We start from the raw sequence: 13,091 nt of genomic DNA, 5'->3' as shown, positions 1-13,091 counted from the left end.
CTGTGCAAGGATTTGAACAATTGGGAGGGTTGCGGGGGCAACAGGAGACGGCTGAACAGTGGTTCCTGACGCGTTTGTTTTACTTTCTGGTCTTGGACTCCGCTTTGTATCGGTCAACATTTTTTCTATTAAATCATCTGCTATATGCAATTCTCGTTGTGGGTATATTCTTTCTATGTTCAGCTGTTCACGTCTACCTGTCCTCAGACTCTCAATCCACTCCTCCTCCTTTTCTTCCGCTTTCTCAGTTTTTGATTTATGCCTGCGTGCATGTTCCTCTCTACTTTTCCAACGAAGCATAGCTTGTCTTCTCCAGTCCCTAAGGATATCGAATGCTGCGGGACGTGCTTTCTTTTTTATGAACACCTTCTCCAAGTTATCTATTCTCTCAATCTCAAAACTCCCATTAATCGGCCACTGAACATCTTCTTGGTTTCTGGTTTGCTTATGCCAAATCTCACAGAACATTATCGCACCCACACCATGCTTTACATACATCTCGTACGCCGGCGTTCCCCCAGTTGGCGCAACTTGGCCATCTTCCAAAGATTGTCTACCGCAGCGGAAAAACCCTGCCAGGGTGGAAAATACCCCAGGCATGTTTTAACCTTACCCTTGGCTAATCAACCTTACACTGGGCGTAATTCCTGTCTGAGTGTTCTGCGATTCTGTCTGCCTAACTATAATATTGCCTATGATTTTTGCCTCCGACTCCCTCTGGGTATCTCAGGTGCCAAGTGTGTTTTTGCCCCGTTAGCATTTCCTGTTACGGATACGCGTTTATTTAGTAGACCGAACTGTCAAAAAGTGATAGCAATCGTATTCACGGTAACGTGTCTTGTTTCATAACACCGGTCCATTCAAACACAGGGTACTTACCTTGAGGCATACCGTACAAAGTGAATTGGTTAGTTGTAGTGTATTTACGTTTGGTTTTGAATTTAATAGAATTGTTGTGTTTATAACAAATGGTTTAAAAAATAAATGTACTTATATTTTTCTACCTGAAACCTTGAGTCAGTGTTTGCTTGAGTCACAGTAATTGTGGTCACTTTGTGTAATCTCTGCTACTGCTCATATGCTCTTGAGATAAGCCTGGCTGCTCCGCTACTGCTACCACTTTAACATAGTGGTACAGGCTTGTACCAAAGGTAAAACTTGTATTGCCACCTGTAGTCTTAATTGTGTGTAGTGGTCCCTAAGGGCACTGCACAGGATTCTGCCTAACACACATAGCAGGATAGTCCATTTGAGCCGAGTCACACATTACACATCGCCACCTAGGGGCCATCGCTGGAAGCCAATTTCCTAGAGAAAAGGTTTGCATTTGGGCTAATTTGCTTACCCACAATGCCTTGCTGTTTTGAATCAAAACTGACTGTGAACTTCCAGCGATGGCTACTAGGCTGCGTTTTCGAATGTGTGAATTGGCTCAAATGATATGATATGATAGTTTATTTATATAGCACCTATACACAATGCGTTTCAAAGCGCTTCAAGGCAAGGGAGGGAACAAGGGAAAACACAATGACATTCTTACAGGACATGAACAGTAAGGATGTGAAATCAACTATCGTACTCGGCCTGACGACATTTCCGATAGTGCAAGAGCTAAGACATAGATAAGAAAGGGAGAGGGAGAGTGGGAAAGAAATGGAAACAGACAGGCGACTACCGTTCTAGGCCTGACGACATTTTTGGCAGAGCCGGAGTAAAACAAAAGGTGAGGGAGTGGGGTGCAGAAAGGGAGGGGAGGAACAAAACAAGCGACTATGGGACTAGGCCTGACAACATTTCAGATAGTGCTGAAGGGGGAGGAGAGAATTAAGGGGACGATGGAGGAGACAGACAACGTTGCTATCATACTAGGTCGTGGGACAATTCTGTTAGAGTAAGTGCATGGAAGAAAGTAAGGGGAGGATGGGGGAGATAGGAAAAGGGAGAGGAGGAGAGAACAGAGAGTAAGCAGTCAAAAAGAGTGGAGAAGCAAGAGGGGAGAGCAAATACAATTGCAGAAGTCAGTAGTAACGCATAATGTTTCAAGCCAGGATACAAGATGAAGATGGGAACAGCATGATTCAGGGCCACCATAAGTACAAGATGCAAAAGAAGTCCAGCATGAGAGTTGAGAAAGGGTGATGCACCGTGAATCAATGAAACCCATAAAAGTCCAATTCAGCATTGGCCGCAAGACGGTGATGGTGAAACCAGAATGTATCGGAACAGACTCCTGCAGAAGTAGGCTGGGGAGGCGGGGAGTAAGGTAGAAGAATCAAGCAAAACAGGCAACACCTGTGTGCGAGAAGGGGGGGCACAAGGGACTATCCTACTGGTGTTTCGAAAACATGACCCAATGCTTCAACCCACAAGGCCATCAGGACTATACTACACTGATGATCCCTAATAAGCGTGTGAAACCAGATACATAGTTGTCCTGATAACCTTGCAAAATGTCTCTCTTGGCTTGATTAAGATATTTATAAAGCAGCACTGCCCTCTAAGACGAAGACAATTTCCTGGAGAAAACCTTTGCATTTGGGCTAATTTGCATACCCACAATGCCTTGCTGTTGTGGCTCAGAACTGGAGATGGCTACTAGGTGGCATTGCTGGAAGGTATGCAGTGATTATAAAGAATAGAAATAATGAACAACAATTTGATCTAAACATTTATAATGAAAAGAAATGTCAAATGATTTCAAATATATCTGTGGGTTTGGAGTGGGATTAGTAATGACGTGAAATGGGGGGGTTAGCCCTCCCCCATCCCCTAACTAAAAAAATTGATATTGTTGGTTGTAAATGTTTACACCAAAGTCGTGTTCATTATTTATTGGTTAGTTATAATCACATGTAACCATTGTGGAATGTGTGACTTGGCTCAAATGGTCTATGCTACTTTTACATTTCAGATGAAAGGTTATTTTTTTTGTTGAAATTATAAAAAGATTTGGTTTAGTTGCCATACAACTTCACAGATCAACAGAAATTGGTTGTTCTAGATTTTAGTATTTACCACTTGTGTTTTAAAAATGTTTTATTTATAAAAAAAAAAGGTTGGACTAGAATAGGAATGAAGAAGAAACAAAGAGAAAGGATACACAGAAGGGCACAATCATGTTATAAAACACAGAATCAATTCTAAATTTCCTTGCACATTGTATTTCGCAGGGATGTCTATAGGATTAGCCATCATTACAGTAAAACTTTGTTTGCGAGTAAGCAGAGAAAAGCAAAATATGTAATTTATACGACTTTTCATAGGGCTCTTTTAGATCTTGTATCATTTATCTTCCAGTTACGAAATTGGTTCGATTTTTAATCTTGTTAAATATCTTATTATAGCTAAATTTAGTGATATTTTTACAGCATTAAAAATCATCTCCCACAGTCGTTGATCGATAAGACTGTATTGATTAAAAATCTTGTAGAGATACTCATGGCGGAGGGTGTGTCGTTTTTTGCGTTCTGTTATAAGGTGTTGTAGAGATTCAGATTTGTCAGGTAGCTTGCAGACTCGACGTGTTCATTTTTCCCTTAGATCTTGTTGATAACACAGCGTTCGTTGGCCATGAGTTGAATCTTAGGCACATTATTTTTGTATGATATTCTTGATTCGAAGAAATTTCTTAAAGTATGTAGGTTCTGTATTCGCTCTTTTTGAGTAGAAATTCCCTATTACATTCCTCCCAATTTGTGTGATTATTGATTATGCGTTTATCTCAACGAATGCAATAACTAATAATTCAGCGCCACGATGCCCACGGGCTGAGCGTGCGCTTTAAAAATATGAATAAATAAATAAAGAACGCTGGTAAGACAATTCAACATAATTCACCCATCTATCAGCGTTCATAATATACTAACAGTCAAGTATAAATACTGTATGCAAGCCGAAAACCAATACCATATATATATATCCCAGTGTACATTAACGAAGCAATGGAATAAAATTAAATGGTCTGTACGTAAGTTAAAAACATTTCTAACGACCATCTGCTGCGTAAACGAGCCAAATCGAGTAATCAGGCGTAGACTACACTCAAACCCTAATGATTTTTAAAGAAAAAACTTCTGAACATTTTCGGCCTACTTCCAACAACATCCCATATGCGATCTTAAAATCAATCATGCTCATTCTTGATGTTCAATGCTTTATAATTTTTTATGAAGGTCCTGTATTTTGTTTATTATAAATAATTATTATAAATTCACGTGGCTTTTGGTGAACAGTCTTCTTCGAAAGTTCTGTTTATCATTGTGCAATTTCTTTGTTTCATTAGGGCTAGCCATCTCTTGACTTTGGGTCTTATTGAATTTTCTTTTTCTTTGATGCATGTTATGTTCAAGTCCCCTACTAATAGGACTGTGTGTAATAGTCTTATTTCCTATGCTGTCTAAAATTCTTGCTATCAGCTCAAAGAATTCATCATCACCAATTAAGGTGGAATTCAAATAGAGATTCAGTATTGCTATATGTGAGAACTGCATGTTTTCAGCGTTGAGCAGATCTAGCTTTGCTAGTTGTATACAAGGATGGGGGTTTTGCCATGGTTTTAGTCTAGCCTTTAATTCTTGTTTGGCACCAAGCAGTAGGCCTGCCATTGGTCGACCTTTTGCTTGTTTAATGGGCAGAATTGTTAGTTTCAAAAGGTGGCCGTATAGGTTATTTATTATCCATGTTTCCTGCAAAATTAGCAGATCGTATGTATTTAGATGCCTATTTGATGCAGGAGTCATAAGGTGGGCAAAAGCCTCTGGGTTCCATTATAGCAATAATGTTGTAGAGGTGGGTGTTTTCTCGAGCTGATTGAGGAGTCATTCGTTCTTTCTCATTTATTCTAGTTTCTATTCCCGTTAAAGTTAAGACGATACCTAGTTGCAAAAAGGCAGATTTTTCTTCCCATATTGTGTCCTTTGTCAATTGAGACTTGATTATTAAATTCGCATTGTTCTTGTTCCGTGAAAGTTGCAGAAGCACACCATGTATGTCATTTGAGTCTATCCTTTTTAGTTTTGGTATTTGGCACATAATTGCAAAGAAAGTTTTCCTGTTCGGATAGGGATCGTTCCTTTGCCTATCCAGCATCAATATGTTTGTGTCCTCATGGCTCAATTGGTTGGTATCCAGGATACCATTTCTTTTTCTTTCATGTTCACGCCCAGTTTTTCCAGTTATCATAGTTACTTTCTGTTCCTTCATTTTAATTTCTTAATGGTTTGACACTTGTTCAGATAATCGTTTGGTCTTTTTATTTTGCTTTCATGCTGGTGTCTTTGTATTGTTTCCCTGTTTTGTTTCGTGATGAATATGTTTTCTTATGTTTGTTTGTGTTTGCCTGAGTATCCGTTTAAATCTTTTTTGCTCTATTGTTGCAAAATTAGTGGTGTCATTTTTATCTTTTTCTGAATTAATTGATAGAAATATGTTATCTTCATGGTCTGAGTTACGCCTGTCCCAGTTATTATCTGGCATTGTAGTAACAGAGTACGTTGAGAGGTTCAGCAAATGTTCGTCGTCGTCACATGAATCTTCCCTGATTTCAGTGGTACTGATGTGGTGTTCGGGCGTGGCTGTGCTATCTTGTATATTAGGTGTACCCTTAACTTGCAGGTTTGTCATTGTACTTTGTTTTGTAGCCTTTGTTTTTAGTTGTCTAGACTTTTGGCGGGGTTGATAATGCCTCAATAAATTGTTTCGCTTTACTCTATTTAATTTTTTTTGGTTGTTTTTTCGTTTTCTTCAGGTCTAATTGATTGGATATTTTCTTTGATTTTTTTTTTTCCTTTTTTTTTTAATTATGTTTTCATTTGGTATTGCTGCAGCGACCCGGGCTGGGGCTTCTAAAGGTGCTTGGAACCTCGGTTCAGGTTCGTCTGTTTATAGTTGTGTCCTGAACAGTTATGTAGTCTGATACTGATACTGTCAGGTGTTGAGATTGGCCATGTTGTTTTTGGTATTTTGCAATCTGTTAGCTATGGCTGATAGTAGATTTGCAATCATGTCAGTCTTTGAGCTAAGTGAACCAATCAGAATTGCCTTGTGTTCCATTTTATTGCCGAGTACCTCCTTCATTATAACTATGAACCAAAAATCACGGGTGGGCTGGTCAGCTGAAAAGCCGAATAGCCTTCACGCGTACACTCCCACGTTGCGCTGTAAGGAAAATAGTTTCTTGGCAATAGTTCTATGTTTTTTCTAACAGATTAGTAACACAGTAAAAGTTAGACTTGCCAGGATTATCCAGTGAGTGGATGCCAAGTAACAATGTTATTCTCTTCCTCAATCCGTAGCTGGAAGCACAAGAAGGCAACGGAGTTGATAGCACATACAGCACTCGCACATGCATAAAGGTTTATTTTTCTTTCAAACCTTTTTATACCTACCATAACATTCTTGGCTGCCTCAAACAAAAGTAATTCTAGTGTCAGAATGTCCGACAAAAGAAAGATAGTGTCCCAAACCTATTTCAGTCCCTCACACTTTAAAAGAAAACTAATACTAGCTTCACCCTGATTCCAGAAAGGTGATTCCTTCCTTCTGGATGGGTTTTGGCAGTTTGTGACTATTGGGGAAATCTCCTTTTTCCCCTGGCTGTCACTAGACCTTGCAAGGTAGTTACACACAGGTGAATGGGGAGATCTCCCTTCCCCACGTCTTCTTAGGCAACTACTACAGTTCCAAAAAGATGGGGGGAATACGTTTCCCTTCACCAATCCTTTCTCAGGCTCTCTTTTAGTATTCCTAATGATCTCTGTGGTTTTGGCAAAGGATATCGTTCACCTGCCCTGATCGTCTCTTCTTTTCTCTTTCGCAAAAAGGGTATATCTCTCCCCTTGGTCTTGCCTTCCGCTTGTGGTGGTCCAAGGCCCCTTTCTCAGGATTATGTTTCTTTGCTCAGGCCCGGTTTACTATCCTTCCAGCCTGTTTCGCAGATACAATTCTGTAATCCTTTCAACATTTGGGTCATATGCCCCTTTTTTAGGTTTATAATGTCCCTTAATCAGGCCCGGTTCACTAACCAGCCAGGCACTGTGTGACATATAAAGTACTAATTCGTCCCAGAACCTTTGGCAGCAAAAAATAAAGTATAGCATGCGGGGGCGCTGCCTCTGGGGTGGGAAAGCCCTGTCCTCTGGCGCCTCACCTCAGTCCCTTTTCCCCGCACGGACGGTGTCCGATCTGGCAGCTGGCACAGAGACATTTTTAGCTTTCCGCTTGCTCCCCATTTTCTTTGTCAATATTATTTAACTTTCTTTCGGTGCCTCGCCTCCCCGGCGCATGTCGGCAGCAGGAGGATTCCCAAGATGTACATCATGTGACGCTCGTTCCTGGCCTCTGACCCCATGCACTCAGTCTTGGTTCGCATGTTCGGCTTGCAGCGCTCTCGGTCACAGGGCATTGAAAAATCGGTTGTTGCAGTGGATGGAGATATCCCACACTTCTCTGCCAGATCTCCCACACTTCTCCTCCTCCACAGCTTAAGGACTTTGTCTCCAGGACCTCCCGTCAAGACAAGGTAGGCCCTCTGTTCAGCGCGGCAACTCCTTCGCCGGAGGTCCCATGGATTGGCTTTCTTTGAATTCAGGTTCTGGCAGGCCCGAGGCCTCTAATGCTACCGGCTCCCAAGCCGAGGGGTCTAGCGGCTCTTCCGGGGGCTCCAGGGACAGACCTGAGGCCGTCCCGGATACCAGATCCAAAGGTGAGGGGCTCTACTGGGCTGTCTGCGGAGGAGTGATCAAGTTTGTCCTCTTCTTCTATCCCAGGGGGGGTAAAGGATCGTTGAGTGCCACCTCCAAGAGTCTGACCTTGGCAAGATCCAACATGGCTCCCAGCACAGGTGGTGAGGGCATTATGACTACCGACCATCCGGCTGAGATCTCAGCTCCTACCAGAGGGATCTCGGACGTTGATGCATCTGCTTTGCATGCAAGACCCAAGCTGTATCCTCCGCGGCCTGAGGCTTCTCTTGGCCCAGGGCCTCCATGCCCTCCCGCCCATGGCGTGGTGCAAGGCTTTAAAATGGCAGTGAGCCACGTGGCAGAGCCTACCAGGCAGCCAGCCATCTTGCATCCAGCCCAGGGCCTGCCAGTGCTTTCGCTCATTGAAGGGGCTTTGCAGCATGATCCCAGCCCCCTTGCCCCTGGAAGTGGCAGCGGATCCTGCGGTGCAGTTTTCTGGTCTGAGCGAAGGCCCAGCGCCTCGGAGTGCCGTGCCCCTAGAGACCTTACAGCTTGCGAGGACCGCTTCTTCATGCACTTCCTCTTCCTCATGCGTTCCTCTCCGATGAAGTGGCTCCTGTAAGGCAATGTGAATGAGGTCATCCCGCAGGTGGCGCCCTGGCCCCCTTCCTCTGGGTACTCCTACCGTTACTACAGTGCAGGTCCCTCCCCCAGTCCATGACCCACCGGTTGTTCTGACCCCTCCACCTCCTGTACCACCAACATCTCCCCCTCAACAGACGTAGGAGCTGTCTGCAGCTCCGGACCTTTGGGGGGCGGGGTGGCTGCTGGCACCTGTGTCCCAGGGCCCAGATTCCCCTTGGCCTGTGAAAAGGGGCTAGGGGAGACCATGAGGACGATGACGCCCAAGGTGATGAATCCTCAGCATCCGTTAAGGCCTTTCATGACGGCCTGGCAGATTTTTTGGGGTTCCCTCTGCCCGGGAGTCGAGAGTGCTAACAGAGGTCTTGAGGGTAGCACACCATGATCCGGTCTGGCATCCCTCTCCAGAAGGATGTTCTGCAGGTTGCGTGAAAGGCCTGCGAGAAGCCCGGGGCCAGCGCCCAGAAGAAAAAGAAGTTTTAGGCGGACGCACCGGGGGCCAATCCTCCTTGCCTACCACCCGCAGCCGCATTCCTCAATGGTGGCTGTGGCCTCCTTGTATTCTAAACTCATCGTTTTAGTCCTCTTCCTTCACGGGAACCACCTGCAGTTGTGTCCCCAAGGAGGACAAAGTCCTTGAGGCTTTGGGAAAGTGCTGTTATTCCATCTCAGTACTGCATCTGCGACAAGCCAACGCAGACGTCCTCTTGGTCGCGGCTAACCAGAAGCTGCATCGGGAGTTGGGGGAATTTCTGCCCGACCTCCCTTCAGACAAGCGGGCCTCCTTCAAGGCCATGCTGGCAGATGCCTGGACCATTGCGCAGGATCTCATTGAGCCTTCGGTCTCCCACATCGACACAGCCAGCAGAGGGCTGTGCCTTTGGGTCAAGATGAGGATGACGGCATGGATGCACGCCACTACGTTTTCTTCGGACATGCAGGAATGGTTCCTGGATCTGCCCTTTGAGGGCGTGGAACTTTCATTTGTCTGCCGATGACGAGTTGATGAAGAAAACGTCCACTCAAACCGCCAAGTCCTTGGCCATCCTAACAAAACCAGGTAAGAAATCCTTTCCTCAGTCCCAGGGCAGGACCTAGTTCAAGCCCTGCGCCTTCTCCAGCTTCAAGGGGTTCCGGCACCTCGGTACACAGAGGCCTGACAGGTCGCCCAGCGACAACCGAATGAAGCAGCAGAGGACGTTGCACAGTTTTTTCCCCCTCCTCTGCTCCCGTATCGGACGCTAAACAGCAGTGCCATCAAGGTCAGGGAACACAGCTTGCCTGTGGGTGGCCATGTGCTCTGTTCCAGGACACCTGGATGCACATTTTCAGCAACCTGTGGATCCCATCCGTAGTCTCCACATGCTTAATTTCCTCTGCCTCTACCATCCTCGCTTCCTCTTTGTCAGATCGGGTTCCCAGTTCTTTTACCGGAGGTCCTTTCGCACAAGGAAACGCAGGCTATAGAACTGGTTCCTCTTGTAACAGGCTCTGGGTACTATTCCAGGATTTTTGCGGTACCCAATAACAACCAGGCTGGCCTGAGGGTTGTCCTGGACCTGTCATTTCTAAATCTGTTATTACCCCTAGAACGCTTCAAGATGATTACTTCGCGCACATAGCAAAGGCTCTGTGTCCTGGGGACTGGATGCGTTCCCTGGACCTCAAAGATGCCTACCTGCATGTACTGTTACGTCCCATCCCCTTTCCTCCATACTGCATGGGTGTCCCTTCCATGGTACGGAAGACGGAACCTTTTTCACCAGAAAAAACGTCTTCTCATTTAATTTAGAGTCGCGCGGGGTGCGGCCCTGGGAGAATGTGCGACATTGATTCCACCCACCGGCACCATTCCCCAGTCCCCTTTTCCGTGTCGACAAGCCGATTTCACCAGCGCTCCTGGGTTTGGGTGCAACCAAACCACGCGCTCTTCCCTGAATTATTCTCCTATCTTTTTGTCTTCTCTTTGTCATTCAGGTACTCGTCCTCCGGCATCACGCTCCTCCCCAGCGCATGTCAACTTCAGCGGGCTTCAGCAGGTTCCCAGCCTGCGAGGGGCTCTTTCCTACGTCTGACCCCTGCTGCCTTGGCCCTGACCGCAGCTGGCAAGACGGTACCGCGTGCAGCACACTGACTCCACGTGTACTGAAGAACAGGCTAGCTAGGTGGAGGGAGCTCTTAGAAAGATCGCCTCCACAGGACTTGAGAATCTTCAAGACGAGATCGACGCCCAAAGGTGGGCCGCTATTTTCCATCGCACCCTGTAAGGGCAACTCCTTCACAAGTAAACGCCCAAGCTGGAGAAACCTCTCGTGTTCTACTACCAGCACACGCACCAAAGCTAGTCCAGCTACCGGCCTCACGGCTGAGGGGTCGTCCGATGCTTCCGTAATCAGTATTGAGGGACAGCAAGTTTCTTTTACCGGGTGTACACCCGAGGGGCAACGCCCGTTTACCGGCTCAATGACTGAGGGGGCACCTGCACGCAACACTACCGGCGACAATGCCGAGGGCAACACGCCTTCCAGGCCCGGACCTGAGGTGCAGGGTAGGCCTCATGCTCCACAACCAAGAGTCCTGGAGGAGGCCAGGCCAGGGAGTCATGCACTATGACATTGGCACGTGGCATGCAGCTAGTCAAAATGGCAGCCGCGCCAGAAAACATGGCCGCATGTCTAATGCCACTCCTAGGAACAGAGAAGGCGGGTGAACGAGTTTCAAGGTGGGAATGGTGTCAACCAGTTACGTGGCCTACAGTTTATCCATCAGCTGGGCAGCTTTCCCCTGCTACCTAGACAGAGTGCGCTCGAGCCCCAGCAGCCCCCAGCCACTCTGTCAACATCACCTGCCTCCTCTTGTGCCTCCGAAGACAGGTTCTTAGAAAGTTTCCTGGCGCTGATGCAAACCCCCCATCCTCCCCAGAATGGGGCCAACCTACGGGATGCAGTCAGGGACTTGCTCCCTCTGGTTACTCCACCAGTGCCCATAGTCATTCCTCCCATGGCTCTGGCACCACAGGCCCGAGCGCAGCCCCTGCCGGCTCCTTCGATTCCGGCTCCCCTGCCTCCAACAGTACAGGCGGTTCCGCAGCAGCCTCCGGCTCTGGTCTCCACACCGCAGCCCACGGTTCCCAGCATTCCGCCACCCACTCCGGACCAGCTGACACCCTGGTGGACACTGATGAGGAGGAGGACCCTGACACGCTGTTGTAGCAAAAGCCTCCCATGATAGGTTTACAGGTTTGGCAGAATATGTGGGCCTTCTTCAACCTGAGGTCGAGCAGCCTGAGGAGGGGAGAAGACCTCACCCTACAACCCCGTATCAAAACGGGTATCCCGATGCAAAAGGACATTGTGGCTCTGGCCAGGAAGGGGTGGCTCAAGCCACACTCAACCCAACCTGTCAATCAGCGCCTCAATGCCAAGTATAGACAGATGGAAGGGGATACACTTGGTATCAACGCACCCCCAGCCGCGTTCTACGGTGATCGCTGCAGCGTCACTCTACTCTAAGCCTCAGTCGTCCTCGGCCAGCTCATCCTCTGCGCTGCTAGGCAAGCAGGAGAAAATCTTGGAGGCGTATGGGAAAAAGCTGTACTGTAACGCCTCCCTGCACCTGTGTCGGTCCACCGCAGGTGCCATGCTAGCAGCTGCTAACCAGAGGTTGTGGGGGGGAAATAGCAGACTTCCATCTGGAACTTCCGGTGCAGAGCCAAGCACGCTTCAAGGCGGGTCTAGGAGAATCCAAGCTGGTAGCGCAGGACATCATGGAGTCCACAGTGGCCCACATCGATGCCTCTTGCCGGGCCATCAGCCTCGCCACGGATACGAGAAGGACGGCCTGGCTTCGGGCTACTAAGTTTAACCCCGACGTCCAGGATCGCATATTGGTCCTTCCGTTCGAGGGTAGTGACCTCTTCTACTCTACTACAGAGGAATTAGATAAAAAGAACAGCTCGCAAACTGTGAAGTCTTTATCCTGAAGAAGGCCATGCCCAAGGCGTACACCCAGTCGCATCAACGCTCCAACAAGGGGCAGGCATTTGGTGGGGTCCGGGGATTCCAGGAACAGAAGTCGAGACAACCTGACCGCTCGCCAAGTCAGCACCGGCGCAAGCAAAAAAAGTGGGGGAAGCAAGGGCTTCTTCCAGTGCCTCTCCCCAGCAGCAGCCTCAGACAGTAAAAAGGCAGGCCGTGTCCTTTCGGGTCCACGTGTCTCCAATGGGTGGCAGGCTAGCCTCTCACATGCATTTCTGTCACCAGAACTTTGCGGGCCCCTGGATCCTCTCTGTATTATCCAAGGGGTACCGCCTACCGATACCTCCCTCTCCTCCCTCCTCCCCTCCACTCCCGCAGATTGGGATGGCAACTATGCTTGCAGAGATCCGGGCGCTCGTCGAAAGCCCAAGCAGTGGAAGAAGTACCAGCCTCCCTGAGAGGATTAGGCTTCTATTCCAGGATTTTCACCATACAAAAGAACCACCAGGCTGGCCTGAGAGTTGTGCTGGACCTATCCATCCTCAACCTCTCCCTCCCTCTTCAGAAATTCAAGATGGTTACGCCAGCACTCATTGCGGAGACACTAGACAAGGGAATCTGGATGTGCTCCCTGGATCAGGACACCTACCTACTGGCCCGATTTGCCAGCCTCATCGCTTCTTCCTATGCTTCAGGATCCTGGGCTGTCATTTCCAGTACAAGGTGCTACCCTTTGGCCTCAACTCAGCTCCCAGGGTATTTACCAGACTCCTGAATGCTGTGGCAGCCC

At 47.5% G+C, this 13,091-nt stretch overlaps 1 protein-coding gene across 4 annotated transcripts in view; it reads left to right on the top strand.

The window, feature by feature from the left end:
* Positions 1–13,091, top strand: part of NSD2 (nuclear receptor binding SET domain protein 2) — a 1,742,450-nt gene that overhangs the window by 1,616,040 nt on the left and 113,319 nt on the right. The gene's annotated exons all lie outside the window — the stretch shown is intronic.

The sequence above is a fragment of the Ambystoma mexicanum genome, chromosome 6q, assembly GCF_040938575.1.
Source record: "Ambystoma mexicanum isolate Mex_15411 chromosome 6q, UKY_AmexF1_1, whole genome shotgun sequence".
Taxonomy (NCBI): Eukaryota; Metazoa; Chordata; class Amphibia; order Caudata; family Ambystomatidae; genus Ambystoma; species Ambystoma mexicanum.
This window is presented reverse-complemented; position numbering and strand designations above follow the sequence as displayed.